Here is a 10271-nt window from a genome sequence, read left to right on the forward strand (position 1 = left end):
TTGAACTGTTTCATATATTCAATTACCCTCTGACTATTTTCGACGATTTACGAACAATTGTATGTAACTAAATAAGTAAATAAATGTATAGATTATATAAATATAGGTGTATATATTAATTTGGATTAATACAATTTAATCAATGAATTGAAAATATAAAGTAATATACAAAATAATTAAACTATTATTAAAATGCATATATACATATATTTATATAAATTCTAGATGTAAATAATACTATACATATTGTAATATATAAGTTTAAATATTCATAGCATGTTATTTTATATAATATGAAACAATTAATGAACTGTAATATTAATATAATAAAAGTAATTACAAGTTGAAAATATATTTGTTACTTTTATTAATATCAATATCAGTATTAGTAATATTAGTATTCTAATATGAAAATGGAAACATGTAATTTGTTATATCTTCATTATGATTAGATATTATTATTAAAATATGTAACACTCATTATTATATGACATACTATATAGTTATAGTACATAATATCTAAACTGTAATACGAATATATTAATTATAGTTGTTATAACAATATTGTTACTACTTTTAATAATAATATCGATACCAGTGTTACTAATATTTTTAAAGATATATATATATATATATATATATATATATATATATATATATATATATACATATGAAAATTTATACAGTTAGAATTGGTATTAATATTACTAAATGTTATTATTATCATTATTAATATTATTAATATCATTATTAGTAAAGTTATAATTTAAGTTGTTATAATAAATGTTAGTATTAGATATTATTATCATAAAGAATTATTATTGTTAATATTATTATAAATTATTATTATTATTATTAACATAATTATTATTATTAACATATTTATTAATTATTAATATTAATTATATAAATCGTATATATATGCACCAAAACTGTACGATTTTGTTTCAAATGCCTATCAACTATAGTAAATTAAAGATTCTTGTCTCTGAATTAGATACAAAGTGAATTCAAACATTAGGTAACATCTAAATTCTGTTACAAATCATTCTCACCTTTTTATTCTTTTTATTTTTTTTTTCTATTTACTCATTTTTGATTTAAAATTTCTTTCGACCATCAACCATTATTTATGTAAACGATTAAATTCAGTGTTAAAGGATATCAGATAACCTCACATACAACTAACAATTACAAACGTTCTTCCTTACAGTTTAATTTTTGCGAAATTTTTTTATGAAGAACACAGACACCCTGTTCGTGTTCTATTTTTTAGAAATACTTGAATTCGAATTTAAATTAAAAATCTTTAAATGTAGTCTTCTTAGGAATCTCCTAACAAAACTTTCTGCAAAATTTCCAATCCTAATTACATTTAACGAATTCTAATTTCTTAGTTTAAATTCAATTTCGTTCTTGAGTTAATGAAGCAATTGATGATTTAGAAAGGTTCTAGGAATGATTTAGGATCTCTTTCATGTTGCAATCACTACCTAAAACTTTCTTAATTATGAAATCTATTTATTTTCTTCCTTATTTTTTTTACAGCGACGAACATGCTGCATATTTGTTTCTTTTGATATATTTTTTTTCTCAACCAACAACTGATCATTTCATGTCAATTTCAATTACTAATTCAAGTTTTAAACTCGTTGTATTATTTAAATTATAGATTCTGGTCGAATCACTCAGTGAGGAAGAGGATGAATATGAGCACAGTATTATTACGGGTTATATAATTTATAAACTAGAATAATTCAGAAAAAGTAAGCATTAGCATGATGGTTTGTGAGGATGTTAGGGTATCGAGAGGTCGGAGGTTCGAGTCTCGGCTTGGACGATTTATTATCTTTTTGAGACTCTAAGGTAGTAATTAATTTTATTATTATTAATTTTATTATTATTATTATAATAATAATTATTATTATTAATATTATTATTATTATTATTATTATTATTATTATTATTATTATTATTATTATTATTACTATTTCTATTATTATTATTATTATTATTATTATTATTATTATTATTATTATTATTATTATTATTATTATTATTATTATTATTATTAGTTATTATTATTATGATAATTGTTGTTACTCCTAAAAAGTTAGAAGTATTATTATTATTATTATTAATCACATTAAGAGTTATTATTATTGAAATTATTAATATAAGTATTATAGTTACAATTACAATTAGGATTTTTATTATTTAATATTGTTATAGCTAACATTATTATCCTTAAAAGTAATATCATTATGTAGTATCATTATAAATACTAACATTAATAACAAAAAGATTAATGTTATTATTATTATGAACATTAAGTATAATGTATTTTTTTATCAAAAGTATTATTTTCGTTACTATTATTATCAAACTTTTCGTTTCATTTAAAAACTACAGTTATTATCATTATTATTAATAAAGTTATTATTATTATTAGTACATCATTATGTTTATTAAAAACTATCTTTTCAAATAGATAAATATTTCATATATAAATATACTCTTTACATATACTATAATTATAATAAACCTTCATATAACTATATATATCAAATTTATTAAAATTATTTATATAAATACTTACAAATGAAAACTATCGATTTTAAATGTAACACTAAATAATTATGTATATAAACCTGGACATATTAATATAACTATACAAATAATAAATCAATTTGAATATATACACAAATCAACTATACATAATATATAAATTAAAATATAATAAAAATATTTATTCGATTACTATTATATATATTAATGAATATACAAATGATATAGGTTCGTGAATCCGAGGCCAACCCTACATTGTTCAATGGCGTCATATGTATTTTTACTACAAAATACAGTATTGTGAGTTTCATTTGCCTTTTTACCTTTATATTTTTGGGCTGAGAATACATGCGCAATTTTTATAAATGTTTTACGAAATAGACACAAGTAATCGAAACTACATTATATGGTTGAATGATCGAAGCCGAATATGCCCCTTTTTGCTTGGTAGCCTAAGAATTAGGGAACATCACTAATTTTGAGAATTAGTGCACGCCTAATTGACGCGAATCCTAAAGATAGATCTATTTGGCCTAACGAACCCTATCCAAAGTACCGAATGCTTTAGTACTTCGAATTCGTTTTTATCATGTCCGAAGGATTTCCCAGAATGATAGGGGATATTCTTGTATGCATCTTGTTAATGTCGGTTACCAGGTGTTCAATCCATATGAATGATTATTTTTGTCTCTATGCATGGGACGTATATTTATGAGAAATGAAAATCTTGTGGTCTATTAAAATGATGGAAATGATTATTTACGTTAAACTAATGAACTCACCAACCTTTTGGTTGACACTTGAAAGCATGTTTATTCTCAGGTATGAAAGAAATATTCCGCTGTGTATTTGCTCATATTAGAGATATTACTTGGAGTCAATCATGACATATTTCAAAAGACGTTGCATTCGAGTCGTCAAGTTCATCAAGATTATTATTAAGTCAATATTAGTTGAAGGTATTATGAAATAGTACGCTTGCCGTCAACTTTCGATGTAAAGAACGTTTGTCTTTTAAAAACGAATGCAATGTTTGTAAAATATATCATATAGAGGTCAATTACCTCGCGATGAAATCAACTATTGTGAATTGTTTATATTGTATAAGATTTATATTGTATAAGAACGGGGCATTTCAGCTTGTGCTTCCGCCCATTTAGATACATAATCAATGGCAACGAGAATATAGAGATTATTATGAGATTTTGGAAATGGACCCATAAAGTCAATACCCCAAATATCAAATTCTTCACATACTTGAATGACATTTTGCGGCATTTCGTCACGTTGACTTATTTTTCCGGCACTTTGACAAGCATCGCAGATTTACAAAGAAGGTGTGCGTCTTTGAAAATTGTAGGCCAATAGAACTCAGCATCGTAAACTTTTCTTGCTGTGAGTTGAGGCCCATAATGCCCTCTTGTTGGTCCTGGGTGACAATGGTTTAAGATTTGACTAGCTTCAACTCCGAATACACATCGGCGTATTATTCCATCGGGACAACTTTTAAACAAATGTGGATCTTCCCAGAAAGAGTGTTTTATATCACTAAAGAATTTCTTTCGTTTTTGGTACGACAACCCTTTTTCAAGGAATCCACATACTAAATAGTTTGCATAGTCTGCAAACCATGAAATTTTATTATAATCTATCTTCAATAGATATTCATCAGGAAAGTAATCTTGTATGGCCGATTCATTTAGAACTTCTAATTCAGGATTTTCAAGACAAGAAAGATGATCAGCTGCGAGATTTTTTGCTCCTTTTTTGTCTCGGATTTCAATATTGAACTCTTGTAGGAGTAAGATCCAACGGATTAATTGTGGTTTAGCATCTTGTTTTGAAAATAGATATCTAAGAGCAGAATGGTCGGTATAGACCACCGTTTTAGCTAGAACGAGATATGAACGAAATTTGTCAAAAGCAAAGACAATAGCAAGGAGTTCTTTTTCAGTAGTTGTATAATTCGTTTGTGCTCCTTGTAACGTCTTACTAGCATAATAAATAGGTTGAAATCGTTTTTCAATCCTTTGTCCTAAAACGGTTCCCATTGCAAAATCACTTGCATCGCACATAAGTTCAAATGGTAGATTCCAATTTGGAGTTATCATGATCGGCGCATTAGTGAGTTTTTCTTTAAGAATATTAAAAGATTTGATGCATTTATCTGAAAAGATGAATGGAGCATCCTTTTCTAGGAGTTTATTCATAGGAGTGGCAATTTTGGAAAAATCTTTTATGAAACGTCGGTAAAAACCGGCATGCCCTAGAAAACTCCTAACTCCTCTAACATTGGTGGGATGTGAAAGTTTAGCAATTACATCTACTTTAGCTCTATCCACTTTAATTCCTTCCTTTGAGATTTTATGACCATGAATGATGCTTTCTTTAACCATGAAATGGCATTTCTCCCAATTAATTACTAGATTTGATTGTTCGCATCTAATAAGCATTCGTTCAAGATTAACTAGACATGATTCAAATGTATCACCGAAGACTGAAAAGTCATCCATGAAAACTTCCATGCATTCTTCTATCATGTCGTGAAAAATCGCCATCATGCATCTTTGAAAGGTTACAGGGGCGTTGCAAAGTCCAAATGGCATGCGTTTATAAGCAAAAGTACCATAGGGGCACGTGAACGTGGTTTTCTCTTGGTCCTCGGGTGCTATTGGAATTTGAAAATATCCGGAAAAACCGTCAAGAAAACAATAGTAACTATTTCCAACTAATCTTTCCAACATTTGATCAATGAAAGGTAAGGGAAAGTGATCTTTTCTGGTGGCGTCATTTAATTTTCTATAATCAATACAAACATGCCATTCTGTTACAGTCCTAGTAGGAATAAGCTCATTTTTTTCATTTGTGATGACTGTCATGCCACCCTTCTCAGGTACGCATTGAACTGGGCTTACCCATGGACTATCAGAGATTGGATAAATTAAACCTGCATCAAGCAGTTTAATAATTTCTTTCTTAACAACATCTTGCATATTAGGATTTAGTCTTCGTTGGCGTTGCACCTATGTTTTATTAGGGGTGTTCATTATATCCGAATCCGAATCCGCAATCCGAATTATCCGAAAATCCGATCCGAAAATATCCGAAAAATCGGATATCCGGATTTTCGGATATCCGAAAATCGGATATCCGATTTTTCGGATTCGGATATCGGATGCCACTTTTCAAAATATTCGGATATTCGGATATCCGAATATCCGAAATCACATATAATTATTTTTAATATATATTTATATTTGTATTTGTGAGTTAATAACATATGTTGTTTATACTCATTATTTAGCATTTTATTTATATCTTTTACTTCCTATAAAACTTCCAAATGTATTTCAGATCTAATTGCCTAGTCTATGTTGAGTATGGGCACTGCATTTGAATTTGAGTAATTTAATCAAATATATGTAAGTACTCAGTGGCTTCGATATTTAATATAGAAAGAAAATCAACATGGACATTTCCAATGCTAGACATATGCAAGAGAATACCCATCAACCAACCAAAGTGGCCAAAAAAAACCATTAAGATCAGATACATGAAAAACCCATAATACAACCTGGGCATTTTGCTGAGAACAACTCACAAAAGTTACAGCTACAAACAAAAATAAAAGGCAAATATATACATCGTGGCCTCTATTTTACATGATAAACCGGTTATTATAAGTTCTAAGATACTAATACAACACGTGTTACGATATATTTGATTTATACATATGATTGTGAATTGTGATCTAAATTTTAAAAATAAAATTCGGATATTTGGATAATCCGATATCCGAATCCGAAATTTCGGATATCCGAAAATCGGATATCCAAAATTTCGGATTCGGATATCGGATGACCAAATCCACTATCCGAATTTTCGGATATCCGAATTTTCGGATATCCGGTTTTGAACACCCCTATGTTTTATGACCTTCTTCCATAAGGATTTTATGTGTGCAATACGAAGGACTTATGCCTTTAATATCATGAATCTTCCATGCAATAGCTGGTTTATGAGCTTTTAGCACAGAAATGAGTTGAGATTTTTCATTTTCCGTAAGAGAAGACGATATTATTACATGTAATTCAGATTCACCAAGTAAATAAGCATATTCCAAATGGTTTGGAAGTGGCTTTAACTCTAATATCGGTGGTTCTTCTATCGATGATTTGTATCGATATCTGTCTTCGGGCCTGTTTACTTTAGACTTATTGGGCTGAGGTGAATAAATGGATTTTTCGATCAGAAATATAGCTGTTTCTTTAGAGCTCATTGATTAATATTTACTGCCCAAATGACTGTCCCATAAATTTCAAAAACCTATGTACTCCCCATATAGCTTATCTTTTTCCATCTTTTCCCCCTATTACCCTCCCATCTATATTTTAATCCAACGTAGTTAATAAATAAAAATCATATCGTCTTCATCTATGAATTTCATAACCGAATAAAATTCATGTGTGGTTCTTTAAAATTTTATATTAACGAACTCAAAACCCATATGTGAATATAGAATCTTCGTAAAGTTGCAAAATTTACAAGATTCTTGGTGAAATTAATGGGTTTTGTGATGGGTATTTGTAACAATTGAAGATCGGTAGTGGGTTTGGGGAAAATATAGTAAATGAAGCCATCATCTTCACCTACCTTTATCTCTTTCTACTTTTATTATCTTCACCTAATTTAGTAACAGGAATGTGTGCTTTAAATTTTGAGAATTTGAAAAATAAATCAAGATTTGATATGAACAAGAGTATAAAACTTTGGATGCTCAAATTTATATCTGGTTGGATTTTGTTTTTGTGAGAAATATATGTGCCCTAGGTTGATTGTGAGAAATTTATATTGGAAGTAAACAAACGCTAATGTTTAAGATGGTTGAATTAATTATTATTAAAGTAAAGGGTAAACTTGACATTTAAGTCATTAAGAAATTTGATTCAGAAATAAAGTAAACATCTTTTAATCATTATCAGAGTATTCCATATTGACAACTTTATACATATATCCATCTATACGGATAACATGACTTAATAAAAAGAAAAGTAAACAGGCCCTTCCTCTTTTAGCATTTGAATTTCTTCTGTTGTTGGTTCATATTCATTAGCTATGAGTGCGGCTAACATTTCAGCTTCATCAATTGATTCAGTCCCTTCTCCTAAAGAACATTCTCCTATTCCTTGTAATTCTGGAAATTCTTCTAACAATTCTGCATGTGAATCTATAGTTTGAATGTAATAACATGTATCATCTGCAGATTGCGGTTGTTGCATGGCTCTATCCACAGAAAAGGTAACACTTTCGTCCTCTATACTTAGGGTTAGTTTCTTACCAAACACGTCTATTATTGCTTTGGACGTGTTTAAGAATGGTCTTCCTAATATTAGAGGAACTCGAGTATCTTCTTCCATGTCCAGAATAACAAAATCTACTGGAAATACTAAAGTACCAACTTTAACTAGCATGTTCTCCATTATCCCTCTAGGATATTTTACTGATCGATCGGGTAGTTGTATACTTATTCTTGTTGGTTTCAATTCTCCGAGGTCTAGTTTAGCGTATAGTGAATACGTCATTAAATTTATACTAGCACCTAAGTCTGCCAATGCTTCTATTGAACTAAGACTACCCAGAAAAAATGGAATTGTGAAACTTCCTGGACCAGAGAGTTTTTCTGGTATCTTATTCAACAGTACTGCAGAACAATTAGCATTCATTGTAACAACCGAGAGTTCTTCCATTTTCTTTATATTTGTGATTAGATCTTTCAAGAATTTAGCATATCTAGGCATTCCTGAAATCACATCAATGAAAGGAAGATTTACATTTATTTGTTTAAACATATTCAAGAATTTGGATTACTCGGCTTCAAGTCTTTCTTTTCTCATTTTACTCGGGTAAGGAAGTGGTGGTTGGTATGGTTTAACATAAGGTTTAGCCTTAACTATGTTATCTTCATTAACCTTTTCAACTACCGGTTCTGTTTCCTTATCTTGCTCAGATTGTGGTTCTTGTGGAGTAGGAATAGAGTCATCAGAAATTTCAGGTATTTCAGGTGGTTTAAGTGTAATACCACTTCTTGTGGTAATGGCTTTAGCTATTTTATTCCGGGGGTTAGCATTTGTATCGCTAGGTAGACTTCCCGGTTTTCTTTCACCTATCAACCTTGCTAGGTTGCTTACTTCTTGTTCCAGATTTTGGATAGAAGCTTGTTGATTTCTAAATGCTTGAGCATTTTGTTCATTCGTTTGTTTCTGAGATGTGAAAAACTGCGTTTGAGATTCAACTAGCTTTGACATCATGTCTTCTAAATTTGGCTTTTTATCATCGGTTTGTGGTGGTTTGTTTTGAAAAATAGGTCTTTGCTGATTGTAAGTATTATTAGATACTTGTTGATTGCTATGACCTTGTTGGTTGTTATATGGAACATTTCGGTTATAATTCTGGTTTTGATTGTAGATTGGTCTTGGCGGTTGATAATTATTCTGATAATTATTTCCAGGCCTTTGTTTCATGTATGAAACATTCTCTCTTTGTTCTATTGTTTGTTCAATACTGAGACAATCTTTTGTCAAATGTGGTTGTCCACACTGCTCACAACTAATTCGTATTGAGTGAATATCTTTAGTCATCTTTTCCATTCGTCTCTCGACAGCATCTATCTTTGCGGAAATGGAATCAAAGTCATGGCTAGAATCGGCTCTAGCTACTTTAGATGATATAACGATATCTTTTTCTTGGTGCTACTCATGTGAGTGGGAAGCAGTGTTATCAATAATTTTATAAGCTTCAGTTGCGGTTTTCTTCATAATGGAACCACCAGCTGCTATATCGATGTATTTTCGTGTAGTGATGTCGCATCCTTGGTAGAATATTTGTACTATTTGATAAGTGTCTAAACCATGTTGCGGACATCCTCTCAATAACTTTCCAAATCTTGTCCACGCTTCATATAAAGTTTCATTTGGCTTTTGTGTGAACGTAACAATTTCTCCTTGAAGTCTTACGGCTTTAGATGCCGAAAAGAATTGTTTAAGAAATTTTTCAACTAAAATGTCCCATGTATCAATCCGCCCTTCATGTAACGATTCTAACCAATCTTTGGCTTCTCCCTTTAAAGCCCAGGGAAATAACATGAGATAGATCTGTTCATCCTCCACTTCTCGGATTTTAAATAGTGTACAGATCCTATTAAAGGTACGAAGATGTTCATTTGGATCTTCCTTCGGCGCACCACTAAATTGGCATTGATTAGTTACCATGTGTAGGATTTGTCCTTTGATTTCATAATCTGGCGCATTAATGTCTGGTTGAGTAATTGCGTGACCTTGGCCAGTGCGTTTAGCTCTCATTCGATCTTCCATACTTAGAGGTTCCAGATTTTCCATGATTGAATTTATTGAATCTGAATCACTAAGGGATTCTGATTTAAAGGTTTCTTCCTCAACAATCTCTGTTTGAATGATTGGTGGTTCCGGAGGAAAGAGTAATGGTTCAGGATCTCTGAATTGTCCCTGAATATCCTCCGAATTCTCAATTGTGAGGTCGGGTTCAAAAAATGGATTATCAGAAATTTGAATTGGAGTACTTGGTCGACTGGATGACGATTCTAAAGAAAAATCAACAGCGACAATATTGGCTAGATGTCTTGATCGAGTTACAGGTGGTGAACGTATAAAAGGTGGTGAACATTTTGC

General features: G+C 30.2%; 1 non-coding gene across 1 annotated transcript; it reads left to right on the forward strand.

The window, feature by feature from the left end:
- The first annotated feature begins 9471 nt into the window (after positions 1 to 9471).
- On the forward strand, positions 9472 to 9578 carry LOC139850952 (small nucleolar RNA R71). The gene has a single exon (XR_011760324.1). It is a non-coding gene; the product is annotated as a small nucleolar RNA R71 (small nucleolar RNA).
- Positions 9579 to 10271: the final 693 nt, after the last annotated feature.

This window comes from Rutidosis leptorrhynchoides, chromosome 5, assembly GCF_046630445.1.
Source record: "Rutidosis leptorrhynchoides isolate AG116_Rl617_1_P2 chromosome 5, CSIRO_AGI_Rlap_v1, whole genome shotgun sequence".
NCBI classification, from domain to species: domain Eukaryota; kingdom Viridiplantae; phylum Streptophyta; class Magnoliopsida; order Asterales; family Asteraceae; genus Rutidosis; species Rutidosis leptorrhynchoides.